Source organism: Ictidomys tridecemlineatus, chromosome 3, assembly GCF_052094955.1.
Source record: "Ictidomys tridecemlineatus isolate mIctTri1 chromosome 3, mIctTri1.hap1, whole genome shotgun sequence".
Lineage (NCBI taxonomy): Eukaryota > Metazoa > Chordata > Mammalia > Rodentia > Sciuridae > Ictidomys > Ictidomys tridecemlineatus.
Genome location: NC_135479.1, coordinates 106125822 through 106142485, shown reverse-complemented (window position 1 = coordinate 106142485; position 16664 = coordinate 106125822). Strand labels below are relative to the sequence as shown.

Sequence of the window (16664 nt, the reverse complement as noted above, 5' to 3'; positions counted from 1 at the left end):
AGGTTCATTAATGTTATAACAGTGTATCAGTGTTTCATTTCTTTTAAGGGAAAAATAGTCTGGCATATGAATATATACCACATTGTGTGTTTTCATCAGTCAATGGACATTTGCATTGTTCACACTTTTTAGCTATTATACATAGTGCTGCTAAGAACTTTCATGTACACATTTTTTGTTTGTACTTGTTTTAATTTATCTTGGTTATAAAACCTGGGAGTGGAGTTGTCTGGTTATATGGAACCTTGATATTTAACCTTTTATGAGATTGTCAGACTATTTTCTAAAGTTGTCCTGGGTTTTAAAACTGATCTTTACTGTTAACTGTATATTTATTGCTTCTTTAGTCAAAATGAGATCAAATGCTGAATATATATTAAAATAGTATATGTAGTTAAATAACTATAACCCAGATGTGGTAGTACAGGCCTGTAGTCAACTTACTTGGGAGATTAAGATGGAAGGATTGCTTTAGCCCATGCTTTAGCCTGGGCAACATACCAAGTCCACCTAAAAAAAAAAAAAAAAAAAAAAAAAGCCAACCAAAAAAGCCCTACTGTGGGTACATGTTAGGCAGATATTTTAAGGTTCATCATGGGTAACCTGTGATGATTGATATATCTACATGTACATTAGGAATATTTTTTATTTTCCATCTGAGAAAATGATATATTACTGTAATGGAGAGTCATACTTTCTCCTCACTGTGACTTGTTAAATCACTTCTACTGGTTGGATTGTAGAGAACTTGCTTAGCATGGGTGAGTCCTTGAGATTGGACCTCAACCACACAAAACAACAACAACAAAAACCCCATAAAAATCCCATATATTTGTAATGAGATAGATAGAAACATTTTTTAAAAAAAATTTTTGTGACTACTATAATCACCTATTTTGTGTTTAATTGTATATGTTCTTATGTCTCTCAACATGGATATATTATGCCTATTTTCTCCCCCTCCAAATATGTTACACACATAATGTATATAAGGATGTAACAGTTTTGAAAATAATTACATTTTGGTTTAAATATTAAAATGACATCTGTTTTCATTGGGAGGTGTTTGGAAAGAAGTATGAACCAGTGCTGTACAATGAATTTTAATTCTGTATGTCCAAAATACCATTACAACATGTGATCTGTATTAAAAAAAAAGAAGAAGAAAAGAAAATCAAAATTTTATATTATCCTAATACTAAGTTTTCAGAATCTAATTTGTATTTGACACTCTCTTTTGGAGTAGCTGCATTTCATGGCTAGTGGGTACCTTATTGGACAACATTATATATGTATAGAGAGGGAAAGAGGGGGGGATACATATAGAGTGAGGTAATTATAGCATTTGGGGGTTTGACCTAAGAGTTTTCTTGATTAATGGAAGAGTACAGAGTCCTAGAGTTTATTTTAATCTGATCTTTAACTTTTTATGTGATAATGGAGGAAGTCACTTAGTCTTAGGGTTCTTTCCTCTGTAAAACTAGAGGTGCTTGACATCTGCTTCATGAGTGTTTTGAAGATTGATAGGTTAATGTTAGGGAGATGGTCTGGCAATTCTCTAAGCATTTTATCATCTTCAGCTTTTCTTTTTGGGGTTTTGAGGACTTAATAGGATTAAATGTAATTGATTCTGTCCCTTATTTGCAGTTGGCTCTGTTTTTTCTCTCTGTGTGTATATATAGCTTAAGTTATTGGGGAATGCTTTTTAATACAGGGACATGTGATTGCTCACTGAATAATGTGGGCAACAGGGAATTAGTGACCCTTCTACAATCATAATTTCTGAGTGTTAAAAGTTGAAACTGATTCATAGCTTTCAATCTGATATTCATTGCTCCCTTTCAGTATACCATTCTGGCTCCTCCAAAATATGGTCATGCTAACTTTCTTGGAACACAAAAGCATCAAAGGAAATATATGTGAGTATCCATTTGAAATAATTTTCAGGAATTGTCAGATGATATCCACCAGTGCTTGTCTTCTTCCTTGTAGTGTGGTAAAGGATCACAGTTACTAGCTTTGGAATAGTAACTATAGAGAGGGTGAACAGTTTGTTGTTGAGCTTCAGATTGAACCCAGGGCCTGGCGAATTGCTAGACAAGTGCTTTATCACTGATTTGCATTCCCCAGCCCTAGAGAGGGTAAACAGTACAACACAGGAAATGATTAGTAACCAAACTTGCAATAAGAAATTAATCAGGATAAAATTAAGTTCATTCAGCTTACTTTTTAGAGAGGACTTCTTTTGTAGCGTAAACCTGCATAGTTTCTATAAAAGTTCTGAGAGTATCACATGTTAGAAAAATAATTAGATCTTATGTAAAAATAAATTAAAATGCTACATAATTTGATTTTCCATACAAACTATGAAGTCTGCTTGAATTTTTTTTTAAAGTGTTTGATTGACAAGAGTTTAGTAAAATTAATCAGCTATTTTGTTTTTTGGAAATAGCCTTAGTGATTTGTTGAAGTGTAGAGTGAAAAGCATTGTTAAGCTATTAAGTCTTGTTAACTTTTAGCGACTGATCTATCTCATCACAAATCTTGGAACATATTTACTGTACTTAAAATAACTATTGCCTAATTTTCAATATAATTGTTCGACCATGTGATGATATGAAATATCTGATGGAAATATAGTTAAAAACAATTATTTTTGTGCTTCCTGCCAACTTTCCTGATTTCTAAAATGACCAATTTCAGAATTGTTTCATTGATAATTTTCTTAGTGATATCAAGATGTCATTGTTTTTCTTATCACTAGTGTGTCAAGTGAATATTCAAAATTAAGAAGAAGTGTTGGAGTGATTTAGGTTTGAAAGAAGGGGTTTTTTTTTTTGTTTTGTTTTGTTTTGTTTTGTTTTATGGTGCTGGGGATTGAACCCAGATCTTCATGCATCCTAGCATTGGTAGTTTTTAAACATTGAACCCTAATCACTGATACAAGTTTTGGGTCCTTAAAATAGTGGATGTTATTTAGAGTAGCATCTACTTGAGTCCTATAAAGATGAAATGAAAGTATGTCATCAAATTTTAACCTTATTTGCTGATTTTCTTGTTCTCTGGTTTAGTTTTAGAACAGAGGGAAGAGTATGATTGAAAAGGACTTTTTGAGCACCTTCTTCATATACCTTTAATTGTATTCTCATGTCTTTCAGTCTTAGAAGTAGGAATTATTGTTATTTTTGTTGTTTGGTACTGGGGATTGAACCCAGGGGTGCTTTTACCATTGAGTAACTTCCTAGTTCTTTTATGTATTTTTTATTTTTTTCATTTTTTTGGTAGCTGGATTAAACCCAGGGGCACTTAATCACTGAGCCGTTTTGCCAGCCTTTTTATTATTATTATTATTATTATTATTATTATTATTATTTTATTTTTTTAAATTTAGAGACAGGGTCTTGCTTAGTTGCTTAGGCTCACTAAGTTTCTGGGGCCGACTTTGAACTTGGGATCCTCCTGACTCGGTTTCCCAAGCTGCTGGGATTTGGGGCATGTGCCACTGTGCCCGGCTAATCCTTTTTATTTATTTATTTGTTTGTTTATTTATGGTACTGGGAATTGAACTCGGGGCCACTCAACCACTGAGCCACATCCTTAGCCCTAGTTTGTATTTTATTTAGAGACAGGGTTTCACTGAGTTGCTCAGTCTTCCTTAAGTTTCTGAGGCTGGCTTTGAACTTGCAATCCTCCTGACTCAGCCTCCCGAGCAGCTGGGACTACAGGCTGAGCCAGGATGTCCGGTGTCCTTTTTTTGAGAGAAGGTCTCACTAAGTTGCTGAGGGGGTTGCTAAATTGCTGAGGCTGGTCTTAAACTTGCTGGCCTTCTGCCTCAGCCCCCTGAATAGCTGCTTGCCTTTATTAAGTGCATGTTAAAGAAGAAACTGCATTTGTCTTGACAACATAACAGTTAAAGGAATAATTTTAATTCAGGTATGCCAAAGTCTATACTTTTTATACTGTATCATCCTACTTTAACTTTTCTCAGCTTAAATGCAGATCTCAAATTTTATTAAGTGAAAGCACCTAGCATAGTTTGTAGAAGTGTAATAGATATTCAGTAAGTTTTTTTCCCCTCTAGAGATTTTTGTAAAATTGTGTATCATTTGTGAACTTTAAATATTAGAGAACACAATCTATTTTCTATGCTTTCTGTTTAGATTTGGTAAAAGACAGGCTTGGAGGAGGCTCTCTTTTCTACAGTTAATATGAGAACAATCTTTTTGATTGGCACAAACAAAATAAAGACAATATATATGTTTTTGTAATGGACTTTATTCAGAAGTTTTCAAAGGCTTTGGGCTCAAGACTTTTTAAAGATGGATTTCTACTGATATTTTACATTTTAAAAATCAAAATTAAGAATGTCTTTAAACATCCTTAAGTGTTAAGGGAATTTCATCAAAATAGAGAAAGAATCAGAGTAGGTAAAGGGGATTAAGGAGGAGGAAGAAGGAATTGGGAAAAGAGAAGAATAGTGGGATGCATCTGACATGCATTTACGTATATGCATGTATGGGGACACTGTGGGTCCTTTTATCAGGTGTATCCACAAGACACTAATAATAAGTAAATAGATTGATTGATGGGTGGATGGATTGGAGGGGGAAAGCCAGGTAGTACTGGGGACTGAATTGGAGCAGGTTGTGTTCCATGTTTTTGTGATCATGTCAGGGTGTGTCCTGGTGTTATATATAACTAAGAAAGAATATATAAAAATGTTTAGGATCTGGGGTTGTGGCTCTGTGGTAGAGCACTCATCTAGCACATGCGAGCCCCTGGGTTCCATCCTCAGCACCACATAAAAGTAAATAAACATTATTTTTTTATACCTTTATTTTAAGTGTTTAAACAAAAATAATAAATTAATTTTATATAAACATAAAATTTTTAATAGAAAAATTATTTGTTTTTCAAAACCAAAAATATTAAATGAGAAGAATGGCCATGTTTAACTTTGTTTTTTTCAAGTCTCTTTTAATATTTGGCTTAAGAGAAAACAGCAGGATTCTCATATCTATTGCTTTTTAAAAAAAAATTTATTGAGGCAGGCTCTCACTATGTTGCTTAGAGTCTTGCAAAATTGCTAAGGCTGGTCTAGAGCTTGTGATCCTCATACCTCAACCTTCCAAGCTGCTGAGGTTACAGGTGTGCACCACTGTACCTGGCTCCTATACCTAATTTCTGAATTCAATGTTTTGTGCTACACCCTTGGTTGAAGTATAAAGAATATCCACCTTCATACAAATAGGCATTTGAAAAAACTAATCACCTTTTCAGGATATTTATGGAGATTATTTTTTGATTGTACACAAATGATAGTTTCAAACTTTTCTTACACTGTTACATTAAAATCTATTGGTCCACAGACATTGGTGTAACTTGCACTTAAATGAATCTTTTGGCTGCCTGATTTTGTTATATATTTTGGGCTATTTGGAAATCATCATGTCATTGATAAAGGAAAAAAAAACTAGTTATATAAATCTTCCAAATGCTGACACATTTTATTATACAGTGAAATAATTCACAGTATTGTAACCACACAGTTCAGGAAAGTCTTGAGTATTACAAATCTGTCACACCTGCAATGATAGACACAAATTTTTTAAAATTCAGATTTTCACTTGAAAGCTCAAATTTTATCATTAGTAGAAAATACTGATACTAGAAATGATTTCCTTTTAAACCGTAGGCTGGCTTTGTCATTTTTGTGAAAATATCTGCCAGATACCAAGTCAAATGACCATAATTTATCTTTTCTTTCAAGTATAAGTGGTGTTCCCTGAAAAAAATGGCTAGTTTACTTTACAACTCAATCACATAAGTACTTTTTTCCTTGAGACAGTCATTCAACTGTAGAAGTTATGTTGTAGAAGAGATTTATGTATAATCCCTGTTTATCATACAATTGGAAAGAAAAGACCATTATTTAATAAGAGTCATTATTTTTTACTGGCTCATCAAGGACATTCTTAAGTGAGCTGATTTCTAAAATTTTTTTTATCTGAAATGTAAAGACACTATTACAGCTTTGTGTTTTGTGTTGCCTTAATTTATACTAAAGTGATAGCAGTTTTTCCTTCTTTGCATTAATACAGCTGTTAACATTGTATGCTCTCACACATAACAATTTTATGGAGAGAATAAATTTGACTTTGTGAACTCTGTGAGACGGTATCTGGAACCCCCTATTAGGACACTGGACCATACTTTGAGAACCAATGTTTTAGTTTATCATGATTGCTTCTGTCACAGATGACTTTCACTTTAATTAATGCAGACTCTTAAAAGACTTTATATAGGATAGGGGTTTAAAAGAATATGGACTATGGAGTCACTTAGACTTGGGTTTGAACCTTGGTTCCTCCATTTAAAAGTTATGAAGGTTAACTTAATGTCTCAAAGTCATTGAAATTCTCAGTACTGCCTAGCAATGTAGAACATGCAGAGTGAATGGAAGATCTTACTATTTCTACCAGCTTACTTCATCATATATTACATCCTGGTATATTCCTGTGTTCCCTCTCAGAATAATGTTTTGTTTGCAGTTTTTTTTTTTTTTACCACTGTATGGCATAATCCAAATCATATATAACATATAACACAAATTGGGGAAGAATTCCTTCCCCCTCATTAAAAGCCTGATTTCTTCTCTGTATTTCAACCAAATTGTCAAAAAATTACTAGTTTTTCTAATCTGTGTTGTCATTTAATAAATCCTTTATGTAGATTTCATAACTGTTTTCCCATTGGTTGTAAATTTAAACTGAAAACAGGTTTAATTCACAGTGTTCAGTATTCATAATGATTTAAGATTGTAGACATTTACTGGTAATGTAAGATTAGCTTGATTATTAAGCATGCTAAACTTTTTTATGTCATTATATGTTTGCTATTAGAAAAAATTTGGTCACCAGTTACTTTTACCCTGTAATTCACATTGAACTTAATGTAAATTACATTTTAAATGTTGTATTTTGGCAAACCTAGAATTTCCTTAAATTTTTATTAACAAAGTCAGAATTCTCAGATAACCAATACAGGCAAATTTTTTAATATGAGAAAGCAAATCGTATTCAAGTCATATTGTATCTCAGTGTCTTGTTCTTCAGTCTGTTGCTCTCCCAGCTGAGCTATTTCAGTGGGCCCATTGTCCTCTTCCTGAAAACTTTAGTTGTCCAATATCTACTCTTTAATACCTGATTTAGTTTTTAGCCTATGTTTGTGATCCTTTGAAATAGCAATTATATAAATTTATTTAGTAGTTGGATCCTGAAAGCTCCTACATTAAGTTGTCTCTGCTTGGTTGTATTAAGTGTCCCTGTCCTGCTTCTTTACCCTGGTTCTCTTGTCACTTTCAGTTGTTACTGGTTCAGAAAAACAAGGAAAATAATGGTCTTAAAAATTTCAAGTAACTGTTAGTTACATCATCCTGCTTTTTTAGTAGGTAGGTCTAAAACCCAAGTGTTTTCTGGCTCTCTTTAGAATAGTGGTTTTAAGGGTTTTATGGTCTTTTTAGATAATGTTAACATCAAAAGTTAAGTCTGTAACTTCAGGCAGTAAAAACTGATTTTTGTATTATGTAGTTGTTTTAGGGAACAGAAACCTAGCTCAGATTAGTGTAAGCATAATGAGAGAGTCATGCTCTCATAACCATGTAAATCAAAGGTCACAGCTCACATTAATTAATTAAGAATACTAATCAACGTCTAGGATGGGCTTTGTTTGGCCTTTATTGAATACTTATACCTGAACTAATCATTGGATAGTGGAATATAGTTCTGTGATTGGCCAGTGCAAGGTCTTGTGGCATATGTCTAATTGTCTATGTTGGAGATGAGGAGGGCTATTGGTACCTTCACTCAAACCACAGATTTGCCACGGAAGGAGGGGTTTGTTGGGTAAGAAAAAAAGGAAGAAAACAACCTATTGAAGACAATATTATAAAGTACCACTGTCCAGTATAGATGTAGGTGCTTGGTTCCTTATTTTGTCTTTGAATATTATATGGAGATACTCACTATATCAGAAGAAAATCCATGGAATTGGGTTCATTATTGATAAGTTATTAGGCATCTTAAAGTATTTATTCACAATTTTCTTCTTAATGTCTTAAATATTTTTTCTTAATTCCCTTTTGGCCCCCAGCTTTAAAACAGGAACAGTGTTATCTTTAAATGATGAAAAGCTTGGGCTGGGGTTGTGGCTCAGCAGTAGAGGGCTCGCCTAGCATGTGGAAGGCCCTGTGTTTGATCCTCAGCACCACATAAAAATAAAATAAAGATATAGTGTCTAACTACAACTAAATAAACAAAATATTTTTTTAAAATGGTGAAAAGCTTAATTAAGACCAATAAGTAGGAAACATACATAATCAACATCATTAGTAATTAGGGAAATACAGATCAAAACCATGAGATACCACTTCATGCCCACTAGATGACAATGCCCCAAAAGAAAACAGTAAGTGTTGAGGATCTGGAGAAAGTGGTATCCTCACACCTGGTTATGGAAATATACAATTGTGTGGCCGTGGTCTGGGTTATAGATCAGTAGCAGACTGCATACCTGGCATGCACTGGACCCTGAATTTGATCTGTAGCACCATAAATAAAATTTAAATGAAGGTACAGCTTCTTTGAAATGTAGTTTGGCAGTTCTTCAGGAAGTTGAACTGTTAACTTGTGACCCAGCAGTTCCACTTCTAGATAGCAAGGATAATTGAAAACATTTTTCTGCAACAAAAACTCATTTGTGAATATTCATAGCAGTACTATTCAAGATAAAGACGCAACCCAAATATCCATCAACTGACGAATGGACAACTAAAATGTGGTATAGCCATACAATGGAGTATTATTCTGGTATAAAAAGGAATGAAGTATTGATACATGAAGCAGTATGGATGTACCTTGAAAACATGCTGCTTGTAAGAAGCCAGTCACAAAAGATCACATATGTAATTCTGTGTGCATGTGAAAAGAGGAGAAAACTTCCCCTCACCAACCCCCCAAAACTGTTTTTTCTACTCTGCTGTCACTCAACACAGTACTTCTGACACCCAATATTTAGGGAGGTTTTTCACGCGTGAGGAAGCATTTAGTTCTTTAGTAAGGCACTAGTTGAGTGTCCTCCAATTCAGTTCTGACATCTGACACTATTTACCCAAAGGTAGCATCAGATTACAGGTTGAGGGCTCATTTCCACAAGACTGCCCCCCACTTTTAGATGCCAATTGGAAGTACAGGTTGTTGTGGCCTTTTCTTATCAAATGGCTATAAATTAGTATTTTCATGACCCCCTCCTGGTTCAGTTAATTTGCAAGAGCAGCTCGCAGAGCTCAGGGACACAGTTTACTTAAAGACATTACAAAGGATGTAGATCAACAGCCAGATGAGTAAGGTATATGGAAAGTGTCACAGAGCTTCCATGTCCTTTCCTAGTATTCCACCCTTTAGGCACCACCATATGTTCAGCTACGTGGAAGCATGCCAAACAAGTCCCCCCCTCCTTTGGCTGAGGGTGGTGGTGAGGGGACATGTTTTATGAAGCTTCAGTACATAGACATGATTTACTAATCATTAACCATTGGTTATCAGTTAACCTTCTCCTCTCTTCCCCAGAGGTTGGGGGTTAAGGCTGAAAAAGTCCCTGCTGTCTCATCATATTTTGGTATTTCAGGTGATCAGCCCATTCTGGGGTCCTCTAGCCTAACTAGTCATCTCAGTAGCATACTAAAAACATTTTTGTGCCTTCAGAAATTCCAAGAGATCCCAGATGTGGTGTTGCACACCTATAATCCATTGACTCAGGAGACTGAGGCCAGGAGGATTGCAAGTTCAAAGCCAACCTCAGCAAATTAGTAGAGACCCTAAGCAACTTAGACCCTGTCACAAAGTAAAAAACAAAAAGGGCTGGGGATGTGGTTCAGTGGTTAAGTTAAACACCCCTGGGTACAATTGCTGGTATTAAAAAAAAGAAAAGAAAGAAAAGTAGATTCTAAAGGATTTTAGAAGCAGCATGTGTCATAGGATCAAATATATATTCCATCAAATTATAATATTAAATGCCTGGGATAGATAATTCCATAAAGACAGATAATGAATTAGTTGCCAAGGGTTAGAACAAAGGGAAATTGAAGAATGACTGCTAAGGAGATAGAATTGTGTTTCTGATGATCAGAGTCATCTGGAGTTAGTGGTGATCAGTGCACAACTTTGTGAATATACTAAAAACTATGGTGTTGTACTCTTTGAACTGTATGTTGAGTGATATTTTAATAATACTGTTGTGATAATTAACAGCTTAATTAAGATAAATGAGTTGGGGCTGTGGCAGCTTTCTACTACCTGAGAGTCACATCTGAACTTATCTAAGTAACTCTTTTTCACTGACTTCCCCTTATTCTCTTCCCTGTTTTGAAATCATTTGTTCAACAAATAATTGTTCAGCATTGTGTTCAAAGTTCTGTTGTAAGCAATGAGGACAAAGCAGTGAATAACACAGATTAAGTTCCTATTCTAGCAGGTCAAGATCTCTCAGATCCCTGGCCTGAAGACCCTATGGGGACCATAGGTTGTAGTAGATCATTTTATTATCATAATAATGAAAGATATTATTATGTTGTAGTAATAATAATATCTTTTTATTCCTTAACTTAAATTATATTCTTTAAGTTTGAAGAGAAAGGAAATCCTAAATATTTCGTGTCTGATAACTCTTACCTTGAGATTTATGGAAAAGCTTGATTTTTTTTTTTTTTTTCCTAAGAATTGGATGACCTAGACTTGTATCTCATTAGCTATATGCCATGAGGAAAATTTAATATTTTTTTCAGTTTCAATTTCTGCATCTATAAAATTAAAATTCTATCTTAGTGGAATTTTTGTTTTGAATTAGTCTTTTTAATTTGTTTTTTATATGATGCTAAGGCCTTTAGTGGAAAAAATGGACAACATTTAAGAAAATGTATTTAAGGGAAGTAGAGAGATGGAAACTCTAAAAGAATTAAAAGAAAATGTTGCATAAAATGTTAAGTTTTAACTACAAATATTATATTCTATATAATATATACTTATATGTACAAACTTATACTATATACTAGATTTTACACACACATACATGCACAATATGTACAACATTATACAGATGCAAAAAAACTTAAATAAAAATTAAATCTAACAATATACAAAGAGAGATTTACCAGAAAAGCATGTTGCTTTCATATCTTCACACTGATGTAATGCTCTTGCCCAACCCAGGGTACATTTTTATGACCCTTCTGAGACACCTCGGGTGCTTTTATCAAGAAAGAGGTCACTAGCTGAAGGAAGTGTGCTACTGTAATTCCAGTGGCTCAGAAGGCTGAGGCAGAAGGATCACAAGTTCAAAGCCAGCCTCAGCAATTTTAGGCCCTAAGTAATTCAGTGAGACCGTGTCTCAAATTTTTTAAAAATTTAAAAAGGGATGGGATGTAGATCAGTGTTGTTAAGCACCTTTGGGTTTAATCCCTGATACCAAAAAAAAAAAAAAATTTTTTTTCACCTAAGTCTGAATGGATCTGAAACAACTGAAGGCATCACCACATTTCCATAGACAAGGGTCTTCTCCATTGTGAGTTCTTCATGCTATTCAAAGAGAACTGGAAAGTTGAAAGTGTTATTACCACCTTTCTTAAAGGACAAAAGGGTTTTTTCCCCTAATGTGAATCCTTTTGTGTCTTTAAAGGAAACTGTGAAAGTTGAATACTTCCCCACATTGCTTATTCACAGAGTTTTTTCTACTGTATGAGTCCTTTCGTACCACTGAACAAAACTTGACCATCTGAAGCCTTTACAGGGTTTTTTTTTTACATGAATCTTCCCAGTCCTTAGAAGGAACTGGGAATACTGTAAGGCTTCTCACATGTTTCACACTCAAAGGGTTTCTCTCCATAAGTACTTTCACATATGAGAAGAAAAATGAAACATCACATATTCAGGGGAAAACAGTTATTTGCCTTTTTTTTTTTTTTTTACATTTTTAAAAGAATTATTCAGTTGGACATGGAAGTATATACCTGTAATCCCAGCAACTCAGGAGGCTGAGGCTGAAGGATCAGTTTGAGAACAGCTTCAACAACTTAGTAAGGCCCTAAGCAACTCGGCAAGTACCTGTCTCAAAATAAAAAATAAGAAGGACTGGAGTGGGGATGGGGTTGTGGCTCAGTGGCAGAGCACTTGCTGAGCATGTATGAGGCACTAGGTTTGATCCTCAGCAACACTTTAAGGAAGGAAGGAAGGTGCATCAACAAATAAAAATTTTCTAAAAAAAGGACTAAGGATATGGCTCAGTGGTAGAGCATCCCCAGGGCTAAATCCCCAGTACAAAAAGAAAAAAAGTTATTCCACAGTGTGAGTCCTGTCATGTCGTTAAATGTGACCAGGAAAATTGATTTACTACATTTTACATGCAAAGGATTTTTCTCCAGTAAACTTTTATGTGTTTATGAGTGAAAAGGTAACAACAGAAGGCTTTGCCCATTATTTTCATTAGTAGGTGAATTAGTCTTTTAGTAACACAAGAAACCTACCTTTATTCAGACTTGTTCAAGTAGTGTAGGTTGTTAGGAAAGTTAAAGGGCCAGTTCTCAAATTATACTAAATATTTCTGATAGGAATGGCTTTGTGAGAACATATGAACCCAATATGAAATTTTTCCCCCACTATATTGCCTGTGGACACCAAGTCAGCTATGAACTTTTATTTTTCAGGTCAGGTGCTTTCCTGTGTTCCAGCACCAGTCAGCTGTGGTATGGAGAAGGGTGTCAACGTAGTAGACAATATGCTTTGCTTCTTCAGAGCATCCCCTAGAAAGAGCAGGGTTTTTTTTTTTGCTTGTTTTAGATAAGCTTTTAAGTATGACATTATTTAGTTAATGTCATTTTCATTAGTTCTTTTCTGTTAACTTTCTTCTCATAGCTACTATAATCTGTGCGTGAGGCACTGGGTTCAATTCTCAGCACCACATAAAAAAATAAATAAAACAAAGATATTGTGTTCATCTACAACTAAAGTTTTTTTTTTTTTTTAAATTGAATAGATTTTTAACTAGTAGGAAGATTGTGTCGGTAGTTTAAAAATCTCCTAATGAAGACAACTTAGGACCAGATAGTATCACTGGTAAATTCTATCAAATATTTGAGAATTCTTGAAAAACTGATACCAGTCTTACTCAAACTTCCAAAAATTTGAAGAGAAGAGACTATTCCAAAGTTATATTATGAGACTACCAAAGCCAGAAAAAGACACTATAAGAAAATCACAGACCACTATCCATGATGAATATACATATAGAACTCCTCAAGAAAACACTCACACTGCCTTGTACAGCCCTTTAGAGGATCATCCACTCTGACCAAGTAGGATTTATCTCTAGGGTTCAAGGATTATTTAACAGATGAAAATCAATCAATGTAGTACACACAGAATGAAAGGCAAGATGTACATGATGATATCCCTTGATGTAAAAAGAGCCTTAGGCAATTCAGAACCCTTTCATGATAAAAACATTCAACAAATTGGTAAAAGAATTTCCTCAACATAATAAAGGACGTATGTGAAAAATAGGCCATCAGAATTCAGTGATGGAAAACTGACAGCTTTTTTTTTTTTTTTTTTGGTTCTGGGAATTGAACCCAGAGTGCTCAATGACTGAGTAATATCTCCAGCCCTCTTATTTTTTTTTTTTTTTTTGAGACAGGGTCTTGCTTAATTTCTTAGGGCCTAGCTAAGTTGCTACTTGAGATCAAAGTTGCACCACCATGCCGTGCTGATAGTTTCCTTGATCAGAAACAAGGCAAGAATGCCCACTCTCACTACTTCTATCAATATAGTATTGGAAGTCCTAGCTAGAGAATTAAATGAGAAAAAAATAGAAATAAAATTTACCTTTGTTCACAGGTGACATGATATTAGAAAATCCTAAAGATTCCATACACACAATAAAACCTATTAGTATTAACAAAAAATCAGCAAAGTTTCAGTACATAAAACAGCATACCAAAGCTAATTGTAGGGGAGGAAGGAGGAAATGAAAGGGATGGTAGAGGAAAATGAGATTGATCAGATTGTTATGTATGTGTTCAAATATGGTATATTGAATGCAATTTTGTGTAAATAATAATGTATCAGTAAAAATGGAAGTTGTATTTTTGTTGCTAACAAGTTTCAATCTAAAAAGAAAATTTAAAACAATCACCTTTATAATAGCATCAAAAAGAATAAAATATTTAGGAATAAACTTAACCAAAAAGGTAAAAGATTTATACACTGAAAACTAAAACATTGCAGAAAGAAATGACAGTGCTCATGGATTGGAAGACTTAATATTATTAAAATGCTCATATTTCCCAAAGCAACCTACAGATTCAGTACAATCCCTATCGAAGCATACTGACAATTACTCTTTTTTAACAGAAATAGAAATGTGATCCTAAAATTCATAAGGTACCACAAAGGACTCCACATAGGCAAAACAGCCTTGAGAAATAAGAACAAGGCTAGATGTGTCATACATCTGGACTATAAAATATTACAAAGCTACAGTAATCAAAATAGTATGGTATTTACACAAAGACATAAACCTGTGAAACAGAATAGAGAACCTAGAAATAAACCTTTCACATAGATAGTAAAATGATCTTTGACAAAGATGTAAGACTACATGTTGTGGAAAAGTACACTTTGGACTATACGTTCGTCTTTTCAACAAATGTTATGAAGAAAATTTGAATGCAAAAGAATAAACTTGGACCCTTACATCAGATACAGAAATTTACTCTTAGACGTAAGATCTGAAACTAGAAAACATAGGGAGAGTTTTCATTGGTCTTGGCAACGATTTCTTGGATATGCCATAACAAACATTTTTTTTCCCTTAGTAGGGTGCTTATAAATAACAAATTTATTTCTCACAGATCTGGAGGCTGGAAAGTCCAAAATAAAGACACAGGTTGAGTTTCTGGTGAAGGCCCACTTCCTAAATCATGGATGATTTTATTCTTATTGTTTGCTCACAGGGTAGAAGGCCAGGGAGTTTGCTGAGTTCTCTTACCAGGCCCTCATCCCATTCATGAGACTCTGAAAAAGCAAACATTTTATAGCAAAACAAAACTATTAGCTGGATACAATGGTATGTGCTTATAGTCTGTGGCTTAGAAGGCTAGGGTGGGAGAATCATTTGGCACCTATAAATAATAAAACAGTCTGGGCAACATAGGCCACATCTCAGAAACAAAAAGCTCTTAAAATAGAAATAGACAAGTGGTACTACATCAAAATAAAAGGCAAACAATCAAGAGAATGAAAAGGCGTCCTGTGGTATGGGAGAAAACTTAGGCAAATGATCTGTCTATCTGATCAGGGGTTATTATCCAAAATATGTAAAGAACTGCTTAAACTCAATAACAGTAAAACCCAAACAGCCTTATTTTAAAATAGGCAAAGGATTTGTAGATATTTCTCCAAAGAAGATATACAAATAACCAACAAGCACATGAAAAAGATGTTTGACATCATTTGGGAGATTCAATGAGGTATGATCTCTGGCCCATTAGGAAACCACTATTTTTTGTTTGTTTGTTTGTTTGTTTGTTTTTAAAGAACAGAAAATGGTGTTGATGAAGATAGAGAAATTGGACCTGGGGTTGTGCTTAGTGGTAGAGTGCTCACCCAGTGCAGGTGAGACACTGAGTATGATCCTCAGCATCACGTAAAAATAAATAAATAAATAAAAATAAAGTATTGTGTCCACTTAAAACTTAAAAAAAAAAAGATATTGGAAACCTTGTACATTTATAAGTGCTAAAGTAAATGGGGTATCTACTATAGAAAACAGTCACTCAGAAAATTACAAGCAGAACTGGGTGTGGTTGCACATATAGGTAATCCCAGATATTTGGGATGCTGAGGAAGGAGGATTGCAAGTTTGAAACCAGCCTGGGTCAGTTAGCAGGAACCTGTCTCTGAATTTTAAGAAGGGTTGGAAGTGTAGTTCAGTGGTAAAGCACTTGCCTAGCATGGGCAAGGCCCTGTGTTTATACTTCCAAAAGAAACTAAAAATAGGATTATATGTTCTAGCAATTTCACTTCCAGGTATCTAACCAAATGAATTGAAAGCAGGAACTCAAAGAGATATTTTTACCCTGGGTTTATAGCAGCATTATTCACAACATTCAAAAGATGGAAGCAATCCAAGTGTCCTTTAAAGGATAAATGGATACAACTCTGTGTGTGTCATTATGTTATTTTAAAAAAGATAATATTATGATTCCCCTTAGATATTTAGAATAGCCAAATGCATAGAAACAAAGAATAGAATCATGGTTGCCAGGGGTTGGGGAAATGGAGAAGTAGGGAGTAGTTGCTTAGGTATATGGTTTCAGTTTTACCAAATGAAAAGTGTTTTGGAGATTGGATGCACAATAATGTGAACTTAATACTGCTGAACTATATACTTGAAAATTATTAAGATAGTAAAGTTTTATGTTTTGTGTTTTTTACTACAATTTTTTAAAATGGAAAGATAATACATTTTATGTTACGTTTATTTTACAGTTAACAAAACCCTGATAACTTCAAATGCTGGTGAAAATTAGGAACTCTCATTCATTGCTGGAACCT

At 34.3% G+C, this 16664-nt stretch overlaps 1 protein-coding gene across 6 annotated transcripts in view; it reads left to right on the top strand.

Annotated features, from left to right (window-relative positions):
* Nucleotides 1-16664, top strand: part of Kpna4 (karyopherin subunit alpha 4) — a 64005-nt gene that overhangs the window by 2071 nt on the left and 45270 nt on the right. For 4 of the 6 annotated variants that reach the window (XM_013364231.4, XM_078043587.1, XM_078043586.1 and 1 more), the window contains one exon: nucleotides 1846-1919. The exons of the other annotated variants lie outside the window; for them this stretch is intronic. The gene's annotated coding sequence lies outside the window, so the exon portion shown is untranslated. The remainder of the gene's footprint in view (nucleotides 1-1845; nucleotides 1920-16664) is intronic. 6 annotated transcript variants of the gene reach the window in all.